The 22,984-nt window shown below is 40.5% G+C and overlaps 1 long non-coding RNA gene across 1 annotated transcript; it reads left to right on the top strand.

The window, feature by feature from the left end:
* The first annotated feature begins 30 nt into the window (after nt 1–30).
* On the top strand, nt 31–21,066 carry LOC121675948. Its single transcript, XR_006020292.1, has 4 exons — nt 31–154; nt 3,140–3,233; nt 4,473–4,563; nt 20,773–21,066. It is a non-coding gene; the product is annotated as an uncharacterized LOC121675948 (long non-coding RNA).
* Nucleotides 21,067–22,984: the final 1,918 nt, after the last annotated feature.

The following is a 22,984-nucleotide window of genomic DNA, read 5'->3' as shown; positions in this document are numbered from 1 at the left end:
CCCCGCCCCTCGCCCCGCCCGCGGCTGAGGGAGACGCCCAGCGCAGCTTTTCCCACTTTTTCCCTTCTTTTCCGCCACGTTTCCCCTTTTCCGTTTTTCTTTCTCTTCCCTTCCCTTCCCTTCTTCCTAATTAGACAAATCACCGGGCCTGCAGGTATTATCAATAAGTCGCATATTCATAGCTCCTCAGGAAGGGGCGTTTCTTTTCCATTAAAAATAACAGTAAATCATCACCTTCCCTGAAATGTTTACATGTATTGGATAGATGATGACAGAAAGTTGGAACATCTTAGCGGAGTTGGTTTTGGTTGTTTTTTTTTTTTTTAATATTCAGAAATGCTTAAAAAAACTTAAGCTGTTTAAAAGAATCTAATCTGGATTTATTGCAGTCTACAATTCCTCATGAGGGGAAGAGGAGGGGCAGGCAGTGACCTCTTCCCTGTGGTGCCCAGTGACAGGACCCAAGGCAGTGGCCTGAAGCTGTGTCAGGGCGGGTTTAGGCTGGATATTAAAGAAAGGTTTTTCACCCAGAAGGTGCTCGGGCGCTGGAACAGGCTCCCCAGGGAGGTGGTCACAGCACCAGGCAGCCTGACAGAGCTCAGGGAGCGTTTGGACAACGCTCTCAGGCACATGGTGTGACTCCTGGGGATGTCCTGTGCAGGTACAGGAGTGTGGATACAAAAATGCTGCTAGCAAAGATTTTCTTGCTATTTTCTAAGTCCGTGAGAGACTTTTCTCTCTCACAGAAGGGGTAGCAGTTATGTAAACAACCAAACACCTGCAGCCTTGAGGAGTCTTGTTTATGGTATAGTAGAAAAATATTTTGACAATGGATGTTTTAGGATTTTAGCCAATCACCCCCAAGGGGTGGCTGATCCTTTGTCCAATTAGACTATGAAGAAAAAAGTTTATGAAAGAGTTTGTAAAATAATCAAATAAATCAATCTTGCTGCACAATTCCTGCCTGCTGGATCTTCTCTCCTCCTCCTCCCTACAGCTGCAGGACACAGTGATGTACCCTAGGGCCCAGGCCTGCCGTAATACAGGAGTTGGACTCGATGATCCTTGTGGGTCCCTTCCAAGTCAGCATGTTCAGTGAAAATTCTCCTTTAAAACCAGGGAGGAAAATTTCTCATAATTCTTAAAAAAATCATTCATGAAAAACTACAAAAATCATGGCAGCTCTACTGGCCCACCACATATGAACACTCATGCTACATCATACACAAACCACCTGCCGAAAATAAACCAAATAACGTAATGGCTTAAAATGTGAAATTTGGAAGCAGCAATGTGTGGGCCCACATCCAAACATTGAGCCAGCAAATACTGAGGTTACATAAATGGCACTGAGTAACACCACAAGATACTAATGACATTATAGAAATTTTAAGATGAATGTAGTGTGTTTTCTAGCATCATTTATGATAAGGAATGATGCCAGGGTGCAGTTCTGGATTCAATTTAATCTGTCTATGTGTGGAAGTGGCTGTGACTGGAACAGAAACTCCTTCAGCAAAGCATTGTAACATGCTTGTATAATCATAGAGTCGTCATGGCCTGGGTTGGAAGGGACCTTGAAGATCATCTTGTTCCAACCCCCTGCCATGGGCAGGGACACCTTTCCTGCATCAGTTGTGAAAGGGAACAGTTGTATGTCCTGACCTAGAAATTCAGCAACAGGACAGAGTATTTCCTCATATTACATCTCCACGTGGTCTCGATTATTCCCCAATTTTGTTTCAGGTTTGAAATAGGTTTGATGGGAGTAGGTGTCATGGTGTTACTGAATATTTATCAAATATTCTTCTATTAGTCTTTAGAAAAATTGAAACCTTTACTTTTATCACCAGGAGGCACAAAAACTCCTGCTGTCCACTATAAAAATTGTATAGATTTCTATCTCTGGAGAATGTGTGTTCTTTACAGGAAAAAATGAGCAAATGAATTATACAGTGTGAAGACATTTTAGTTTTGTAATTAATGAGTACCAGGGTGATCTAAAGGGTTCATGTTTATTACTGATTTCAATTACCTTGAAAGAAAATCCTCACATGTACCATTAGCATAGTGAATAAATTACAGCATTACACAATAAAAACGACAAGCAGTATGTATTATTCAGGCTGTAAGCTTCATTTCTGGTTTCAAATATCTCTGTTTCAAACTTCTGTACTTTCAAATTAGCAGAAGGTCATTGTGCATTCCCACTGTTATCAATGGGAGCCTTTCTATTTATATTTCAAAAGAAATAGAGTAGGATTTCAATACTGTGTTTTGTCTAGGGACTATCTTAAAAGATTCTTTAGAAATGTTGCTTTGGATCAGAGAAATGTCAAAATGTCATGCTTCAAAAGCCAGCAGCAGAGTCATTTTACTTTTTTTTATACTTACTAAGAGCTGGCTAATTTTGAGAAAAATGCATTTCTAAAAGTGGTCATTAAAATTTTTAACAGGCACTCCATTTTCTTTCTTTCTGATTTTCATACTTATAAAAAAATGTAAGAATTTTTTTCTTCTTTTATATGGACATGTAAGTGAACCCAGACGCCAATGATCCCAAAAATACATATCAAGTTTGGAATGGGGGCCTCTTTTGTCAGGTATTGTATTTTCAGCTCTGGTCTCTAGTTCAGGAGGAACTCTCAGATTTCTAGTCCTGAAAATACATGTGCTGACTTCAGGCCCTCAAAAGCCACCAAGTAGTTTTCAATAACCTGTTTACAATATTGCTTCTAATATTTCATTTTTCTTTTCTTCTTTTTTTTTTTTTACATCAAGATAAATAATATTTTATGCAACTTCATATTTCGCTAAAGATACTTTGTTTCTTGTAAATGGAAATAGGTAAAAATAAATGTCTTACACTTTGCTGTGGAAGTCCAACACAGCCTAATTATACAAATTATAGCAAAAAAAAGTATAGTAAAGCACTGTAGAAAATTAAGTTATGTTTCTGGCAGCTTTTTTTGTTTTCCAGTCAGAGAAGATTGCCCAGGTTCAGAAAGTGAAAATAAGCTCAATAGGAAAAGTGCTGTAAATAAAACCATAAAAATGATGAATGATGAAAAATAAATGCACTTTATAAAAATAATTAGAAAAACAGCTGAGAAAAATCTTGGTTTTTTTCTTTTCAAAGAGGTGAAAGACATGTAAAGTCACAGTCCAGGATCTCAAATGTGCCAAAGTCTTCTAGCAAAAAAAGGAGAAGTTAAGTATTCAATATTAGACAGGTAAGAGATCTTAGAAATATTTTTACATGACAACGAGAGAAATTATAAATACTGGAGTGACTGAGACAATGAGTGTTTTATTTGAGTTCATTTTCACCACAGAAGTAGTTTGGGGTTTTTAATATTCAGTTGCGTTTGTCCTTACATGTCTTTGTGCACATTGGGTTTTTTCTCCTCACTTTCTCTCCTTAGGTCCATGCCCAGAAATTTTACATTTACCTAGGACTGTTGTACACAGACTACATCATTTTTGGTAATGTTCTGGCTACTGACTTGAATGACAAAAATCATACACAGGATTAACAAAAACATACAAAATACTGGGATATTAGAGAGAAACACTCTAAAAAGTATCAGAGGATAAAATTTCCCACTACTTTTCCTCTTTTGCTTTGTGAGGGAAGCAAAGAACACATTCATTGAAGAAACTCTGCACAACGCAGCCGTGGACAGGACAGCAAAAGACAGCAGCAGGTCAAGTCTTTACACAAAAGACTGTAAAATCGACAGGCTAAGAGGATGGGAATTAATGAGGAGGAGACTGAGGAGAAAAGACACATTTTTGCTTTCAGAGAGGGGAGCATATGAATTCTACTAACTCCAGGTTTGCTTTATTATCCATTCCTTATGTTCTGTAAAGTAATATTTAAAAACAATGCATGGCTGGACATTTTGAAAGTATGTAATTACTTAGCTCTCTTTCTTGTAATGAAACTATCAGCCCTATATGTTATATATGTCTTCATATATATGCTAATTTTCAAAATAGTATTCATTAACCTTAAGAACAGAACGTGCTCAAATTGATCATTAAAACCGCTATTTAAACTGATTAAAAGACTGATTATTTGAGATGTATAGAACTTCAAAAGTGAAATTCTGGAGTGTCCTTAAATCCTTAATAAATCAAAATTTAAAGTATTGGAATTGACTCTAAGGAAGGATTCTAGTATGATAATCCATAATTTCTGTTGGCTCGCTTACTAAGTCATTCCTAGGAAAGCGGACAAGTTTAGGATCTGTGCCTCAGTTTCTCCTCTTTTGAAAGGGAGGTAGTGTACACCTTCCAGATTAAAAATCCTATCTAGAACCTCTCAAAATATTTGTCAATAAATGCTTTAAGTGATACAGTAAGTAAATATTTTGCTGACTTGAGCTGCCTAAGCAACAATATTAGAGTTTCTTACTGTGGAACGGACAGTGTCAAATGATTTTTCATTAATTTATTTGTACTCACAGTCCCTTCAGATATATTGGGGGAAAGTTTTTCAAGTACGGCCATCACCAGATTTCCATGCACCATTGTTGTCACAGAGATTTTCATTACCAGGTAGGTCAGTCGCTATTTCTCTAACTCCCAATGTCTAAAAAACCCATGCTATGATCCCAAAATAAGATTTTCTCCTGCCTTGTTTCTCCTATGGGAGAAAAACGCACAGAAACCACATTAAAGTCTCATCATGAGCAATGATGGCAGAATCTCGTCCAGGTTCTCTCCCAGGTCATCACACCTGCAGAATGTTGTGCAGCTCCGGCTTTCCCTGAATCCAGCACCTTTCTGTACACTTGGAAGGGATGGTCCTAAGGCAGTGTGATAGTGTGCAGCTCCTGCCAAATATGTCCTGGCTTACAAGCCACCACATCTGGAAAGGCAGGCAGCAGAGCCTTCAAAAGGCTTCAGTGTACCTTGGGGCACTTTAGTGACTCTACAGCTTCTGCAAAGCCTTGATAACCCAGCTGTTACAACTGGAGAGCAGCCAGGCCCTCTCCAGTTTCATTCACACCACACTTCCTTTGGCTAATGCTTTGTACTTCCTGCAAAAACTGCAGGTAGAATGCCAGCTACTGCTGAAGTCTTTTCTGCCTCTGCATTCTCTTTGGCACTCATACAACTGCACCTGAAAGTAGGAAAAGTGCCTGCTGACCTCTTACTGATAGCAGTGGTCTGCAGGCTGGCTGTGCCAACGTGTGTCTCAGAAGCAGAAACAGGAAGCTCCTCATCCCTGTGCCAGGGCCTTTCCTGTTTGGGCAGATTGCTGTTCATTTCAAGTTAAGGTGCCAGAAGCACAAGCCACACACTTACAGTCACTGACCTGTGAAAAAGTCCTGCCCTATGGCCTTGCTTAGAAGTATCATTTGGCAGTTTTGCCTGGTGTCATCAGAGTCTCTGGGAACAGGTGGCATACATAGGAGCTGATGGCAAATGTAGTCACGTGCCTTTGTTGGGAGCTCTAACAAGCATCCTGGGGGCAAGAGGCCTTCATTTTCAATCACATGATGATAAAGTTGAAAATCCTGACGTAAAAAATTATTGGGAAAAAAAGAAGTGGCTTAAGATTGTGAAATATTTTTTGAAGGTTTGAAATGTTGTGCTGAGCATCCTGTCACCAAAATTCTGAGATAAATTGTAGCCAGGGAAATGTTAGGAATTTGACAGCTTGGGAAAATCACTGACATTTTATGCACTATGCACAGTATTTCGCCTTTTACATTTTTAACAAAAACGTGTACTTAGCTAAGGACTATTCTCCTCGCTTCCACGAGTGGCAGAGCAGTGGCAGGGAGACTGTCACAGGGGTTTATTTGTTTCCAGTAAACAAAGACTGATATTCATCCTTCTGTTACCCTCTTCTGCCTCTCAGAATCCTCTAGTTAAAGAGTCTTTTCCACTATGCTGTCTCTGTTATTAAGCTTCCAAATAAATTGTTGTGTATGTCAGTGGAAGGCTGTATAAATAAAAGAGAGAATTACAAGAGTAGCAGGAACAAAAATGAAAGAAAACTTTCTAGCATTTTTATGTTGCAAGCTTATGTTTCCAGGAAGGTACATAGTAAATGAAGCACTTACACTGCATAAAATCCACAAAAACTCTGTGGGTTTCCAAAATCAAAATATTGTTAAATCAAAAATTTGTAATGTGCCTCAGTAGTGTGTGGAAAATCACGCTGTGAAGGGCCAGTGTCCACAAAGGAGACAGAGGAGCCCTGCAAGAATCTGCCTTGCCTTGCCTTGCCTTGCATTCAGGGAAGGGTAAGCCCCAGTCATAGCAATCAGATTGTGAGACCACTTCAGTTGGCAAAGTTTTATATCCATGAACTCGAAGTCACAGGAGAATCTGTGCTGCTTATTTGCAAAGTCTAAGGTTCTGCTTTGCAGTCAGTGAGTTTTAAGGTAGGAGAAGAAAGAAGGATTTCTTACAGATTTTTTTTTTTGAGTGTATAAATAAGGACATTTTAAGGTATGTGAATATAGTTATTCTTTTTGTGTTGAGGACCTTGAGATCCATGACACAGGGGATTCTCTCTTAAACTCAGGGACTGACAAAATACAGGGACAGGACAAGGGGAGGTGGCTTTAAACTGAAAGATGGCCAGTTTAGATTAGATATTGGGAAGAAATTCTTTACTGTGTCAATGGTAAGGCACCGGAACAGGTTGCCCAGAGAAGTTGTGGATGCCCCAACCTTGGAAGCGTTCAAGACCAGGTTGGATAGAACTCTGAGCAACCTGGTCTAGTGGAAGGTGTCCCTGCCCACGGCAGGGGGGTTGGAACTGAATGATCTTTAAGGCCCGTTCCATTCTGTGATTCTGTCAGAATTGTTTGGGTGAGTCACACCGAGCTGAGGAGCCACAAGTTCAGCCACCATCACTACAGAGACATTTGATCAGAGCTCTCAGTTACATTCCCTGCTCTCTCAGGTGGAGTCCATGAAGGGGTCTTGGCACCTCTATGATGAACAGAGCAAAAAGTATATCCTCTGCACGAGTCAGTGGCACCAAGTGTGCTTCCCTGTGTCCGCTGGCAAGAGAAACTGAAGTGCTTTAACAGTGCTGATACTCACGAGGCTTCTAGTCACCTGCACGAGGAATGGGGCAGCTTGCCCCTCTCTGAGCCAGCTTCAGTCTGTGAACTCAGGGAACCTGCCTGCCACGGTGACACAATAGTTCAGATTCTTTTTTACTGGTCTCTTTGTCAAAACATATTTTGTTTGATTTTTTGTGCTTTCTGCAGGAATTGTTTGACAATGACAGCTGGCTAGGAAGTCTTAAAATGGTGAATAGGATCTTGGGAGCAAAGTTGGAGACTATGGCAAATGAGCCACATCAGTACATCAGTCAGTTCAGAGCCTTCACAGAAGAGCTGTGGCTTCTGAGAATCAAGGAGGCTTTCTCTTCTGCAGCTATATTTGCTGCTTTTTAAGCTGGCTTCACAGTTAACCAGGATTTCCCTATCTCAGAACCATACACCTTTTTTCATTTCAGTGTAATTGCTGTGTCTCTGGGTTTCTGAGACTTTCTGTTTTTTAAGATACTAAGAGCCTTTCTGGATGAGAAGACCAGTTCCAGCTTTATCACACCCCAATGCTGGATGTAGTAAAAATCCTTAAAACCATAAGTGAAAAAAATAAAACAAAAAGTCCCCACTCATCAGATAAAATGAAGGAAAACATTTGATTTACAGTCTGCTTCTACAGAAGGCCTCATTCCTCCTATATATGCAATTAATTATTCAAATAACTTGTTGAAAATTGATATAATTATTTATAATTATTCTTGGTTAGAATTGTAGAATTATGTGATTACATCTAGATTAATGCATCATAAATGCAGGAGGTACAGCCTAGGTGAGGAGTAAATGTCATTTTATTTTTCAATTTATTCATTTTTACTAGGTAAAAAGATTCACAGAGTTTAATTCTCATGATCCTAAACAGATCATGAACTTACTTACTTACAGGCTCACTGAACTTACCTTTATTAAATTTCTTTTTTAAGTTAAGTAGTAGAACCTCTGCAGTTACGGATGCAAAACTCACTGGGTTTTACAATATTTAGGAAGGCTAGAAAACACCTTAGAGTTGTGTGATTGACGTGCAAGTAATGTAAGTGTGTGTTTCCTTTCTACAAAATCAAGCCTGTAGTGTTGAGTGGGTTATTCCTAGGAGAATATAACTGCTGGAGAAGCAGCAGTTAATTCAAAGTTAGTTTGTTTTTAATCCATCTCAGTCTTTGCTTTTCTCTCATGACACACATTTAAATTTCACATTTCCTTCTACTGTAAATTCAGCAATGCTGTTACGATTGTCTAGCACAGGTGCTTAATAGGTTTCAGTATGTATCAGATAAGCATCTGAACTTGATTTTTTTTTTTTTAACATCTTTATTAAAAGCCATGACAAAGCTACTGGGTCTGATTCTGCTACAGCAGAGAGTTGTGGAGGCTAGGATTGATTGCTGGAGTGAAATCATTCTGCAAGCAAAGTGCAAAATTGATTGTAAAGGTCTTTAGTTAAGACCATGTTTATTAAAAATGTGCATTGATTTTACTGGTGTTGTGTCTAAGAAGATTGTATCTTCTTCCATGAGGGAATGCTACCTCTAAACAAAATATATCCTGTCCACCAGCAGCTTGCACAATTGGGTAAATTCCTACTGAAGCAAGTAGAAACTCCCTGCCAATTTAAGTCAATGTTGGAAGTATCTTTTTTGGAGATGGATACCAGTCCTACATATGCTCTTATGCCAGAGGATCAGGAAATGAACAGTGAGGAAGACTTCAACATGCTAGAAGAGAGGGGCATGACCTCTGGTGGCAGAGGAAAGTTCTCAACAGATTTTGATGCTCAGAGCAATGAAACCTCAGCTGGAAAGCCCTCTCTGTCATGAGGCTTCTCACTAACTCATGCTAACCAAGAGAACAAAGCATCCGTTTGTGAAATCTCTGATCCTCTTCAAGTTAGTGAAGAACCTCAGGCACAGATTTTAAAACCTGATCTAGAGATACCACATCAAGCCAAACTAACTACCATTATCTTTTTTCTAAGATAACTACCATTATCTTTTTTCCCATCTAAACTACAGCCACTACTGCTAACCACAGCAAAAGGTGTCTCTGAAGTAAGGCAAGCTACAGAAACACAACCTGTAATTTATGCATGGCCATTAATAAAAGATGGAAGAGAGTTCCAGCTCCTTTTGTCACAATTTTCCAAAATCTTCAATACAAAGCAGCCCAAACTTAAGAAGACACTGTTCTAGTCCTGGTGTAACTGAAGATGCAAAATGTTTCCAAATAACCCCAGTGAAAGAGGTTGCACAAGAAGAGTGAGACAGAAAGACAGCAAGATCCTCTCCTCTTATTGTAAAGTTGTCTAACAGAGTTGTTTCAGAAATTTTGAAGTCACTCACCAATATCAAGAATAAGGATTATAAGAGTATGCTAACACTTTCATCTTTTAGTCCTATTGGAGAACAACTGGAAATTCCTGTCTTTAAGGGAAGTGCTCTGATGATCTACAATGCTCAAGTCTGCTTTCTGTATGTAATGAGGCATGAAGATTTGTCAGCGGAAGTGGAAATAGCTGGTCATCACATGTTGCTTATGGTTTGGCTCATTCCATGTAGTTCTATCCATAATCTAACTTTGAAAAAGTTCCACATCCACTGCTGTCAAGAAAGGATGCTGTGAAACAGAACATAAAATGTCGTACAACCTGTGCTACCCCCACACACCAAAAGAAAGCATCAAATGAAACACATTTCTCTTCACACAGGATGGCTGCTGTCTCTCAGCCCAAGAACTGATCATACATTTTTAAAAAAATGACTGCCAGAAGTGACACAGTGTGACCTCTATTCCTATTCCATTTGGACAATGGCAGAGTTTAGTTTTCATCAGTACTACATTTTGCTTACTTAGTAGCAAAAGGAGAAGGGAAAACAGTGCTTATCTATTACAAGTAGAATACCTATTTCAGGTGTGGGTTTTGGTAGCAGATACTGAAGGAATGGGTTTTCATACCAGACTGATCTCAAATTGCAATACCTCATGGTCAGATTTTGCAATGTTAAAGGTGACCGGTGTGTGAGATAGATGGGGTAGAGACAGTATTTTCCATGGAGCAAGGTCCATAAACAGTTGTAGCAAGGTTTTAACAGGAGACACCTGTCACTGTTGTACTCTTGACAATGCAAGTGCGTGATCTCCTATAGCTCCTTGTAAAACAACACAGAAACCCCATAACAATCCTTTGCTTTGAGGGCTGAATAAATTCTAAAGCCAAGAATACAAGTTATATCTGATGCAACTGAACATCAGGAAAAAAAGGCCATGTGGTTGTAGCAGAGGATGGGGAGACAGAAATTTTTTGCAGAAGGCAAATATTCTGGTACCATATGGTGCAGAACTCCCTGGTGTCCCTGAGTTCAAATTAAAAGAAGCTGGCTGCCTGATTTTCAACAGGGAAGATTTGAATTTTGGAGCTGCTGTACAAGTGTAACACCCATAGCCTTAGTGAGGATCTTGTGCGGTTTTCCTGATGACAATAACAAAAATAGGTTTTGAAAACAAGGCAGTTCAAATGGAAGCAGCTGGAGTGGTATTTTTCACTGCAAAGGTTTAAAAGCTGGTGTTTTCTTTGTATAAACTGATTTTTTTTTTTGGTCTGGTTCCCTATGGAAATATAACTTAACTGATCATTATCACCTATATATTTCTCTTGGTCTCTATGTCTCTTGTCCTCCTACAAATTCCAAAAAAATAACTCAGCAGAGAGAGAAGAAACATCCCAAAGTGCTCAACTGCATTATTATACCAGAGTCCACATGGATGATGATGATGATGATGATGATGGATGGGTTCACTGCTGGGAAAACCTTTGATTATTGTGTGCCCTTGAGACACCAGAGAATTTAACTATGAGATACAAATCCTCAGGAATACGAACTTCACTAGCTCCACTGCTTCCTGAAGAACGTTTTATCAATCTGTGGTGTTTTATTCTCAAACCAAACTGAAATCCAGTCCTACTGATATTACAGTAAGGTGATTACAGTGAATAAGTGCTTTCATGTGGAGAAAATGCCTGGTACTTACAAGCTCTTTAGACTGATGGAGAAAGGTGCAACATGAACTGATTTTTGGAAGATGAAATCAGGCGAATTAGAGGAGAATGCACAGATTTTTAACTGAACAAATAAATTTAGGAGCAGACAACTTAGATGAGTGGACATTCTCTGATTTTTTTATGTTCATAAATCAGGACAGTGGTTTTTTTTGAAAGATAAACTTTAACTGAAGTTTTATCTGTATTAGCAGGGTGAAATTTTCTCATCAGAAAGTTAAGACTGATGGCAGCATATTTCTTTCTGGCTTAAACTTTACGATCAAGCAAGAGGTGGGCAGTGAGGCTTGTAGAGACACCGTCGTCAATGGAAATAACAGAAGGCAAATAACTTGGCTGAAGATAAATCTTTAAGGAACTCACTGCCTCACCATATCCATTCTGTAAGGCAGGGCCCATCTATGTCTCTAGAACATTTACACTTGACAGATACATTTTAGCAAATTTTGCTTTCATGCTCAAATATGTTTAAATATTTTCAGCTGTCCTCATTTGAAACAATCAACAAACACTGTGGTAAGGCATAAGTATTTAAAGAGCCAGGTGGCCACCTTACTTTTTTCTCTCGCAGTTTTTAAGCTTTATTTCTGTAGGAGGCTTCCAGGAAGACACTTAATGACATCAGTACGACCTCTTGCCTAGGCAGCAGCAGCTTCTGAGTGGAACTTATTATGGAAAAGACAGACACAATACATTCAGGTTAATAGGAGAAAGCAGGGAGCCAGCTATTGCAGGGTATACTATTGCCAGTATACTTACGAAATATTGTTCTTTGCTTCACATTTTGTTCATACAGAAATACCTTGAGAAGGGTACTTCAAAACAAACGTGTATGTGTCTATACATGTATATATACAGCTATTTATTTCTTATGCAACCAAAAGTTTGCCTTCAATGGGAACCAGTTGGGCCATTTCTTAAAACTAGCACAGCCCTTTACTGAAGGATTCTCCAATACTCACAGGGAATATATTTGCCTTTTCTGTACTTTACCCATGATCCTGAATGCTATCCTGATCCCACAGCCTGATTTATCCTCTCAGAGCCCACACTGATGTGCTGACTGGACATGCATTACCCTCACTGCAGAGGAGAGGTGTGAGGCTGGGACTGGGAAACCGGGCTCAGAATGCTTCAGTGAGCGAGCTAAGGACCCCTATGATCAGAGATGGGGGAACTTTCACAGTTTCTGTGTAGCCATAGGCACCAGGCAGGCTCAGCACTAAGGTCACAGCACTGTGACTCATGGTGCCTATCACAACTTGCCAACACTGAGACTCAGCTGCTGGTGGCAGCATGGGAAGTTCAAGGCTAGTCTTCCAAGTGGAAGGGAAGAAACAGATTGTGATTTTCCAGGTCACTGAAGCTGTTCCTATGGTGTTCAAAGGGGAGTTATTTTGGCACTCAACAAATCCAGCAACAGAAAATGTCAAAAGCTACCTGGAAATATCTGGGACCAGAGGAAGAACCTGCTGCATGGAAGATCTGTACTCAGGACTTTCCAGGGGAATTACCTGTCAGTTGGATTGTTTGCTCTCAGTTCTATGACAGCCCATAGGGGGTAAAAAAGGTACTGCAATAGAGGGTAGTTCTATATTTTTATCTGGATCTCTTTTGTCAGGCTTTCCTGGAAAAGCTGGACTACACTATCAGAAATTAGAGGCACCTCAGAATGCTTAAGGAAATGCCCAATAGGAACAGAACTCAGTTACAGGTTATGGCTGTGCTTCAATTGTCTGTGCATGGAGTGGACCCTCAAACAAAGCAAGGGCACCTATGAAATGAGCAGGACTGCCTAAGGAAGCTGAATGCATCAGGAATGACTTTGAATTTTGAGTAAGGATGAGCTCCTAACACAGCATCCTAAACCAACACCAGTCCTTGTCATTCAGGGCTTAATGTTTGAGAGAGCATTATGTCAGAATCATACCTGATTGTTACACCGCATTCCAAACCCACTTCTAAGGATGACTGGGAACCGTGAAAAGCAGTTCTGGTCTGGCTGGCTGTGCCTTGAGCCAGCAGCACTCTGGGGTATGAACAACCACTTGCTGATGGTTTTGGTCTCATGGTGCTTGCCAAGGCTTTTCCTAAAGGACACCGCAGATCTTCCTCCTGTGTCAAACAAACTCCACAGTAGGCCCCTTCTGCAGTCTGCAGTGATACATGACTGGCACTCCATCAAAAGTCAGCTTGATGGGAACTGTGGAAAAATTGATAAGTATTTCTTTTATCAGGATTATTTTGTAGCCTGGCAGAGTCCCTTTAAATGCTGGCAGTAATTCTTCATTGCCCTTGCTGTCTGCCACCTCCAAAATACTCATCAGCAACTGCAGCTACCTATCAGCTGTTACACAACTGTCTGTGCAGCTTTTGATTATGTTTTTTTTTCTTCCACAGTGCTACCATCCTTCTGGAAAGAGAGAAAGGGACAAAATGTTACAGTGATGCTACACAATAGGGCAATACATTGTGAATAGCTACAGTATAAATGAGACAGTTTAGGGTAATGGCTGCTGACACCTCAGGCAGTCCACAGGCCACAAGTCTGCAAAATTAGGGTGATAACAATTATTGTGCTATGTGACAAACAAATCCATGGAGAATTTCTCTTTCTGAATGTGAAATCTGATTTCTGTGATACCTCATTCAGTTTTGGAGGGGCTGAAGCTCAGAATCGGAGCTTCTATTTTGCTTCTATTTTGGTGATCTCAGGATCATCTTGAATTTGCCTTGAAGCCTGGAAATCTGTAGTAAAAATACAGATTGGAAAGAATTTATGGATCACACTGATCTGTAATCGCCCTCTCTTTTTCTACCTAAAACCAGAAAGAAAACATTACTTGTATTGTTGTGTACGGCTCGTTTCAAACACCCTGATTACTTCTATCTGTCTGTTAGAGGCTTATCTCATCGTTAAAAAGGATGAAGAGGCATAACAAGCTCTGAGAATCAAAATTCAAGAGCAACCACACAGATCACTGATGAATTAAAGCAGAAGAGATAGGGGAATTTTGTAGAAGATAGATGCAGAGTGAGAAAAAGATGCAACTCTGATGTAGGTCTGCAATGCCAGCTAAAAATAATATAAAATTTTTGTGGTCAAATGCATGTTTAGTTAAGTAGATCGTTTGATTCACAGAATATTAGTTTGAATAAATACAGGGCTCCAGAGCTCTCTGGAGCTTATTCGCTTTTGTCCTCAGGGAAGTACCCACATGGTGTAATCCCAGTGAAGACAGCAGCTTTGCCTGGGTCCCTGGGGCATGGTGCTCATCCCTCAGCACACATGAGTGCATGAAGTCCCTTACTGGCTGCCATCCTGAGAATCTGCTAATTCAGTTTCTCAGTGACTTCCAGCGTTCTCTCTGGTCCTGTAGGTCTTGAGAGTTCAGGGAGTTAATGTGTTCTCTGTGAGAGGTGATTATTGTATTAATTAGTCATGCTCCAAAGCTTTATATGGATAAGACTGAAGCATTTAAAAGTCAAAAGTTACAATGCCACCTCCCAGAATTATGTCAAAGTGACCCCGCAAATAAAATCTTCACTGGGATTGCTCAGGAAAAGCAATTCTCCCTCTGGCCACAGGGAGCCACACGGCCACCGCTGTGAGCCCAGGGAAGAAAGCAAGGGAGAGGGCAAAATCTGCCGAGTCTGTAAAGTCCCTGCCAGAGAAATTTGCAACAGGGGTTGTTCTCTCCTTGAGATTACCCCACCAGTTACACCTGCTTTTTCACCAGCACCTGCCGGCATCTTGCACTCTTGTTAGCCTGGCACATAGAATGCATAGATAGCAAAATACTTGCATGCAAACAGAGTAATTAGTGCAGACTGTCATCACAATTTATAAGTTCCTTTTTGACTGAAATTTTAAGGTCACTTTGCAAGATGGAGAACAACCAGTCATCTGTGAAGCCCTAAGCAACAACAGCAGTTGCTTGACCCCAGAAAATAATCCAGGTTTTGTGTGATCACCCTAAGTATACAACTCTTAAACATTTAATTCTGTCTGTACCAATGGCATTCTCATCAGTAACATTATAGATCAGAAGGCCTGGTCGTTATCTCACACTCCATACATCTAAGATCATTCTGGTATTTATGTATAGGTCTGGTAGCTGTGTTGTGCTTTCTAGACAAGACCGTCACATTCAACTCCCTCAGCACCCTCAGCTTCTTTCTCAAGACCTCTGCCTGGCTCACAGAGACAGACTTGCACTGCATGTTCCCAGTGTCTCCCTCAATGTGTTTCCACAAAATTTCAATTTGGTAAGCTTGGAGATTCAAGAAAAGCTCCTATAGATCTTTTCTTGTGAGGGAAGGAAGAAAAAAATTAAATGAAACAGCAACTCTACAGAAAAGCATCTAAGGAATTATTAAGGTCTACTGAGGGATCAGTTTCCCTTGTTTTCAGCCTTTCCTTATCTTTTCCTTTCTCTAGACACAGCACATGCACTACAAATGTAGAAATACACTTCTTGGGGATTTAAATTCTAACTAGGCATCCAAATAGTTAATCTTTCATTTATTCAGATCCTTAATGCTCATCGCCATGCAATCTCACTTACCAGAGTGTGTAAACATGTTGAGATATTGCCTAAGAGTTCAAATATTGAGGTAGCTGGTTTGGACAAGAAGGTCTGCTGCACTGATTCATACTGAGCCAGATTAGAGGAGGAGTGCTGATAATGCCACGGACCTGCCTGGTGTCACATGCCAAGTTAATTGCTGGACTAGAAACTGAGCCTGCTAATGCTGAATTTCAGTCTGTTGTTCCATCTACTGTTCTTTGCTGCTCTCAAGCAAGAAGTTTAGCTGTTTGGAGGTGCAGATTTGGCCTGTAAAATCAAATTACATTGTCTCAGTCCAAACGTAGCCTCAACTCCAAACGTCCCCAGCTTTGTCTGAAATCTGATACTTCCTAAATGAAGAGCTCCCTCTGTTTCATATATCTTGGAGATAAATTGTATAGAGCAAGGACTATTCCTTGGAGGACTTTAAAAATGCTCTTTGACCAAATTATATTTGACATTTCCTTTGCCACTCTGCAAGGCTCCTCAGAGGGCTGAGCTACTCTCATTTCTGTCACAGAGGCACAGCCACCATTTCACTTCCCTTAAGCTAAACAGAGTATGATGAGCAGCAATTCAGAATTAATTTGACAGTAATGGAGTTGACAACTATTACTGTGAGGTATTTCTGCTATGAACATTGTCATCCTGTCCTCATTTCACACATACCCCCCAAGTTTTGGTGTTACAGGGAATCTCTGAGGAGCAGACAACCCCATATACAATGCACACACATACACCCTGATGTCCAGGCACAGCAGCAACTTTGGACTTGGCTTCTTTGGATACAGCAGCTGTAGGTTGGAGATAGAAAACAGCCCCATCAGCAAGGGGCTTCAAAGTACGTAACACACATAGGTCCACAGGAAGTGGCAATTCTTTCTAAAAAGGAGTCAGGCCTAGAATCATAAACTAATTTTGGTTGGAATGAATTTTTGGAGCTCATGTGGTCCAACACCTTGCTAAAACCATAGAATATCTTAGGCAAAAATGCTTATTATTTTCCTTCTGGCTCTCTTTCTAATTAAAATACCCAAAAGAAACTGGCAGTGGAAGGTTGCATTCTGTGTACATGACTAGAAAAAGCAGTGCAGGTTAAATTTAAAATATGTGCAGTTCCTTTCTTTCTAACACAGGTATAAGTTAATGAATAACACTGAGCTCAATACAGTTATAAAAACGGACACTACTGGCTACAATCACTACACAATATCAGAGTGGATTCTCTCCCTATCTGCAGTGATTTGATGTTTTAATACACACATTGTAATTTAGGTCTTGCAACCCTGAGGACAAGGGCAAAGTCCTGAAATAATGAATGGCATAGGGTGAAGAGAACTGATCATTAGTCTCTTTATGCAGCACTCAAAACCACTTCCCTTGGACTTCTCTTCCCCTTTCTCAAATGAAATGTGATTTCAACATGCCTTGTGGGAGCTTGGCTCCTGCCATGCCAGATATCCCTGCTCAGCAGAGAGCTGCATTCCACCTGGCCTGTAGCACTTACCCACAGAAGCACGGCACAGAGCTGCTCCAGGCTCACTGCCAGTGACTCGGACATGGCCTCTCCTTGATCCCAACCTGCTGGACATAATGAGTTTGTGCCCTTCCTGTGGAGAGCCAGGCTAAAGACAGATGCTGGAGTTGGTCACTGAAGAAACCCAAACATGGCAAAAATGCCAAGATGTGTGAGGACAGGCATTGCAAGCAAGGACAGGTTCCTATCCAGCTGATGAAAGAAATTTCCTTAACTTTTAATGTCTCAGCAGCTCGATTTGTAAAATCAGAACTTAATGTTCTAAGGTATTAACACAAAGTCTTGGCTCCATTCAAGTATGTAGGAGCCTCATCTCTGACTTCAGTCTGCATAGCTGGTGTAGGCTTATTTTAGTAACTAGCCCTGTATCACAGCAACTATCATAAACAGATATGTATAGCAATCAGTTTAATGATTTTTATCAGTTTCATCATTATGACACTGGGAAAGCTTCAGGAAACAAGATGATTCCAGGACAGTTCTGTAAATGTATCTTCTATGAGAATAACAACACCGCCTACTCGGTCTAATCTAATGAACAATGTTTGCCAGTTCCAGGTAGCAAGTATTTCAGTAGACTCAACCAGAACACAGTCAAATAAGTCCTTCCTTTGCTTTAAACACAGACAACAGGAACATCAGTTATCCCACATGCTGCTGATAAAAGTGGGGCAGTTTGATTTTACTGAAACCCTCCCTGTTGGTTTCCTGTGTGGCCATGGGCAAGTCAGGCACAGGGGCTGTGTGTCACTTCTGCTTCTCTGGAATGAAATGAGCTCTGATACCAGCTTCTCAGGAGACAGGTAATGATCAAGATTTTGATCTTTTGATGAGCTGTAGCATAGAAGAGCAAGATGCTTTCATTATTAATATTCTCATACATTTATCCTGTAGTAATTTATTGCATGAGCCAGGAATTATTCCTCAAAGAAGCGTAGAAGATAAATCCTCTCGAGCTGTTCTGTGAGTGACAGAGGCAAGGAATGCTGGATTCCTACAGATTTGAGTTCTTTGTCTCCTGAACTCTGCTTCCTCCTCCCTTAATAGCAGTGCAGCTGAATGTTCCCTGCAACACCCACTGGATATGGAGAGCACACGCTGCAGTCACCACAGCCATCACAGACTGGCCAGCTGGCCAGGTTAAATAAAATGCCCATATTCTGCCTACTTTTTTTCTCACATGGGTGTCAGTAATCTGGGGAGTCTGCCCTCTGGGTAGCTATTATTTTTTCAGTAAAAAGCCCTTTTAGGATCACACTTGCAGGATTTAAATGAAGCTGAGGATGACCAATAGGCCTGAAATATGTGGTGCAGAGTAACAACAGATGAATCAACCACAAAAATCTTCTCTTTTTAGGAAACTGGGGATGTTTCTCCCACCCCTCATGTGTGAGATGGAAATGCAATATCAAGACTCCCAGACAACCCTCTGTTTTATGGCAATAAAGTACAATACAATTAGCTTAGGGCATTTTCATGTTTTAAAGATAGTTTCCCTATGTTGTCATGACAGGGTTAAATCCTTTTTCATGTTCTAGATAGGCATTTAACAATCTTGTATTTTAATATAATCATTATAGATTTTCAAACCTCTTGGTTTGGGGATAATTCTTATATTTTATTGAAAATTGCTAGTATGATGAATAGAGACTGTAATTTTGTCTAAAATTTCATAAGGAAAAATGTCATATATGGATGAACTACATTTCTAATGCCTAGAAAATATAAGGTATTGAGCCTAATTATAAAGTTGTCCTTTTAAAAATTTAATTTAGCTTTTTGGCCTTAAGATCAGTATTCCATTAAGTCATAGGCTGATGAAAGACGTGTAGGTAATAGGAGAAGCAGCAGCCTGTTCTTTGGCCTGGCTAACTGCAGACAGTCCAAACAGTTATTCTAATACATCTTACTCTGTTAGGAGAATTATAGTGTCATGCATTTGTGCTTACAGCACTAGCACTAGCAAGGTCGTAGGTAAGCTCAGTTTTTTATTTGAATGTGGTTTTACCCAAGCTAACAGGAGCACCCAGGAAAGCTGATATATCATGGATATGACTTAACCAAGATTGTATGAGGAGATAGTATCTTTTCTTTTTCATTGCAGTAAAATACAGTTGTTTTCCCAAGAGGCCTTCCCTAATGTCTTTAATGGAAAAACATACTACATAATTACATGACTCCTAATTAACAAGAGCTGGCTCTGAATTCTTCTGTTTAAGACGTGCTGGCCTGCACAGCTCTAAACTGACAGCTTTAACTCAGTGCCTTCAGTAAGGGTGTGACCATGTGCTCTGTGCTTCGCAGTGGTTCAGATCACTGACTTCTGCACAGTCCCTGTGATATCCATCAATCCTGTCTCCTGCTGGCTCACACAGACATCTTAGTCAGCTCCATGAAAGGTTTCATTTTTTAGATGAAAAATTCAGATGAAGATTGCTGCTGTCTGTGATTCAATTGCCTCTGAAAAATAGCAATGTCCTCTAATATTCACTGTTTTAATAGTGCTGGTGTACTAGAGTGATAATCAAAGTAAGATCAGTTGTAATTTTGACTGAAAATAAGGTCTCTGTGACTAGATGATCTGAGGACACAGTTTGTGGTTGCATGGGACATCCAGAAGAAAAGAGGAAGCTTAGAAGACATACCACAAGGTGCAGGACCCCAATTTAAACCTCATTTGAAATGGGGTTGTTAGTCCTGGCTTTCTGAGGTGAAAGTCATGTTGGTCACGTCCAGTGGGAAATGCTGACCTATTACCTAACCTCTGTAGTTCACTTGAGACAGAATCACAGAATCTGGTGTCTGTTTGATCCCACACAAGCTAATTCAGCATATTGTGCTGGCAGAAAATAGCTAGCTTTGGTTTGGGTGGTCATAAGGTTTTTGTCAGTGCTATTCAGTGTAGAACACAAAAGCACAGGGAGGCAAAGTGACTTGGTAGGCCAGAGGGGAATGTCTTCCAATGCTTTTCCAATGCCAGTCCAGTAGTGACCACAAGGCTTCATGTGTTGCTTAAAATATTTAAATGGCCTCCAACATTTCAGTGTCAAAATCAATAGCATTCTGATGAATTGGGACATTCATTTTCTTCTCCCTCTCCCCTTCCACATTTTGAATCTTTTCTCTCTGCTGGTATACTAAATTTGTTTTGAGGTTTCAGACAAATTTAGAACATTTTAGCTTTTAATTTTAATTAGTAGGTACAAGAGGACCTGACCCCTTTTATAATAACTGGAAGGGTTGAATAATCAAAGTCTGAGTAGTCAAGGTCAAAATATGTTTCTTAATGTACATCTCACAGTTATCTAATACCAACTCTATACACCATAGATGTTAATCTACAAATCTTTAGAACCCAAATATTTGTTTTTGTCTATGAACAAATTAAACAAGACAGTTTTAAAATTGAAAATTATTAATGTCACAGTTGCCTAACATTGCATATAGTAGCAGTGCATCTGCTCGTGTTTAGGTCAGTTCACATCAGCAATAATGCTTAGGCTAAAGCTGCTTCTGTCTTTAATACAGGATCTGTAATGTCACAGGAGGTTCAATGTCTGCACCACAAGCACAATTACATAATGATGCATCACCCACAGCATCTATTGGTGTGTATTTATCAACAAGGATGAGAGGCATATGCTCAGAGGAATCGATGTTCCTGTTAACACATTGCATTGGAGGGATGAGCAGACACCCCCATGGAAATGGATCCCAGGAGCAGGTAGCCTGGCTTTCTTAAGGCATTGTTCTCATTCTTCCTGAAAGTAAGAACAAGATCATCTCTGCTTGGTTATGCTAATCTGTTTTCAAAGCTCGATACAATCTGTTTTCAAAGCTCAATGCAGTTTGTCAGAACAGGCTATTTCACCATTATAAAAACGCTGAACTCAGGCTGCTACTCCTGCAGCAATGGATTTAGGAGAGAAAAGGGAGAAATTGGCCTGCACACAGAGCTACACAGCAGCACCAGTTCATGGCAGTGCTTGCTACACTACAACTGGTGCACTTGGAGACCTAGGAGGAAGCTAAGTAAGTGCGCTTGCACATGCCTGAGCCAATTAACGAAACCATGGCAAGCTTGTATGCGAGTACACGAGGTTTTTTCCAGCCTTAATGATTCTGTGATAATTACTTCTACAAAGCTGCTTCCTATGTCTAACATTCAAAATAACTACCTCAGCCAAGTAATTCTTCAGCTTTTTGGAAAGAACAAACTAGAAGTAAGGTGCTTATATCAGAAAAGAATAAAAGGCAGGAAGAGACAATTTGTAATAAAAATACTGAGTCTCCTAACAAGGAACAGTTCAAAAGAGGGCAGGGTGGGGCATGTAATTGCTGCTGAATGTACAACCAGCCCCCATCAGGATGAATACTGAGTACTTGTCCCATAACTTCATCTTCAGTGGTGAGCTCACCAGACCCTTGTCCTAAAGTCTGTTTTTTTCATTGAACTTTCCTTCCCCTCCTCTAGCTCTGTTTGGAAACCTCCTGGAGCAGTGCAGTGAGATCTAATGAGCGTTATTAGTCAGCCCTCTGCTGCCTTGGTCCTTGGCCTGGTGTGTTCACACAGACTGAAATCAGGGCCTGTCCAAACCAATAAGCCACAATCTGGATGGAACATCTGAAGGCAGAACACCCACCTACACTTTTTAATGCAGTGGTCACCACTGGTAGAGAAACTGAGGAGTGTAGGAGTAAGCTTTGCATCTGCCACAAATAAATCAGGAAACGACCATGAATTAAGACCCCCAGTGCTCCCACCCTTTGGGAAGCCTGGGAGAGCCAGTACTGCAGATAGGAGAGGCACTGCTGTGAGCAGGCAGCTCCAGAGGCCGGTTTTCATGGACTGCATGCAGCACTAGGAACTGATTGCAGGTTGTGTTTTAAACAGCACCCAGCAATGTAGACGTGACTGGGTTTGAGAGATTGTGCTTGAGCAGTTCTTTTCCACAGGGTATCTCACTCCAGTGAGGCAATCAGCTGGCCCAGCTGCAGCCTCAGGCATTTACTTTGTAATTCACTCCCTCCAATAAAAACGTAAGAATTCATGTTTTATAAAGCTGGAAGAAAAGACTTTCTAGCACAGTGCAAAAATTAAGTGCATCCCTCTTGTCATGTTTATGCATCACTGTAAATGCTGTTCATCTTTTTAATTTTGCCACATATGCACTTAACTGCCTTTTCTTTGCACTCTTGTCTAAATGTTAAAGCAGATTTCAATCTCTAAGTATCTTCCTAAGTCTTTCTTGTAGGTCTGTGACCCAGCTGAATAGAAGCACCTTCCAGCCTCTTTATTTTCTGTGTTTTAGGGTGCAGTCCTGAGATAAGTGAGCTTTCTCCTCATTTGAGGAGAAAGTGTGAGTCATTACTCAGCGAAAAATCCAGATGGAATGTTGTCAGCAGAGTTCTTATCCAGCTCTGGGACAACAGGTGAGCAGGGAGAAAGTAAGGCTGATAAAAGAGCAGCATCTCACTGGCTATTCAGCTGAAACATTTATTGTAAAATCTCTCAGTCACTGCTTGAGCACAGATCTTGACCTGAGAAATTCCTGTTTGGGCCAGCACAGCACAGCAAGTGGTACCAACACTAAGCCAATGCCCCAGAAGCCCAGGCCTTCCTAGTAAATCTGTTTGATAGTCAGTTTATCAAATACCAGATACCTATCAGGGATCAGGGGAATGCAACATGATTAGTAACCTGCTGCACCATCAGAGAAAACTGAGGACAGCAACCAGT

Source organism: Corvus kubaryi, unplaced genomic scaffold (genome assembly GCF_017639235.1).
Source record: "Corvus kubaryi isolate FWS band 111438036 unplaced genomic scaffold, C.kubaryi_AGA036_p1.0 76, whole genome shotgun sequence".
Taxonomy (NCBI): Eukaryota; Metazoa; Chordata; class Aves; order Passeriformes; family Corvidae; genus Corvus; species Corvus kubaryi.
Note: the sequence above shows the minus strand (reverse complement) of the source record. Positions and strands in the feature narration are given on the sequence as shown.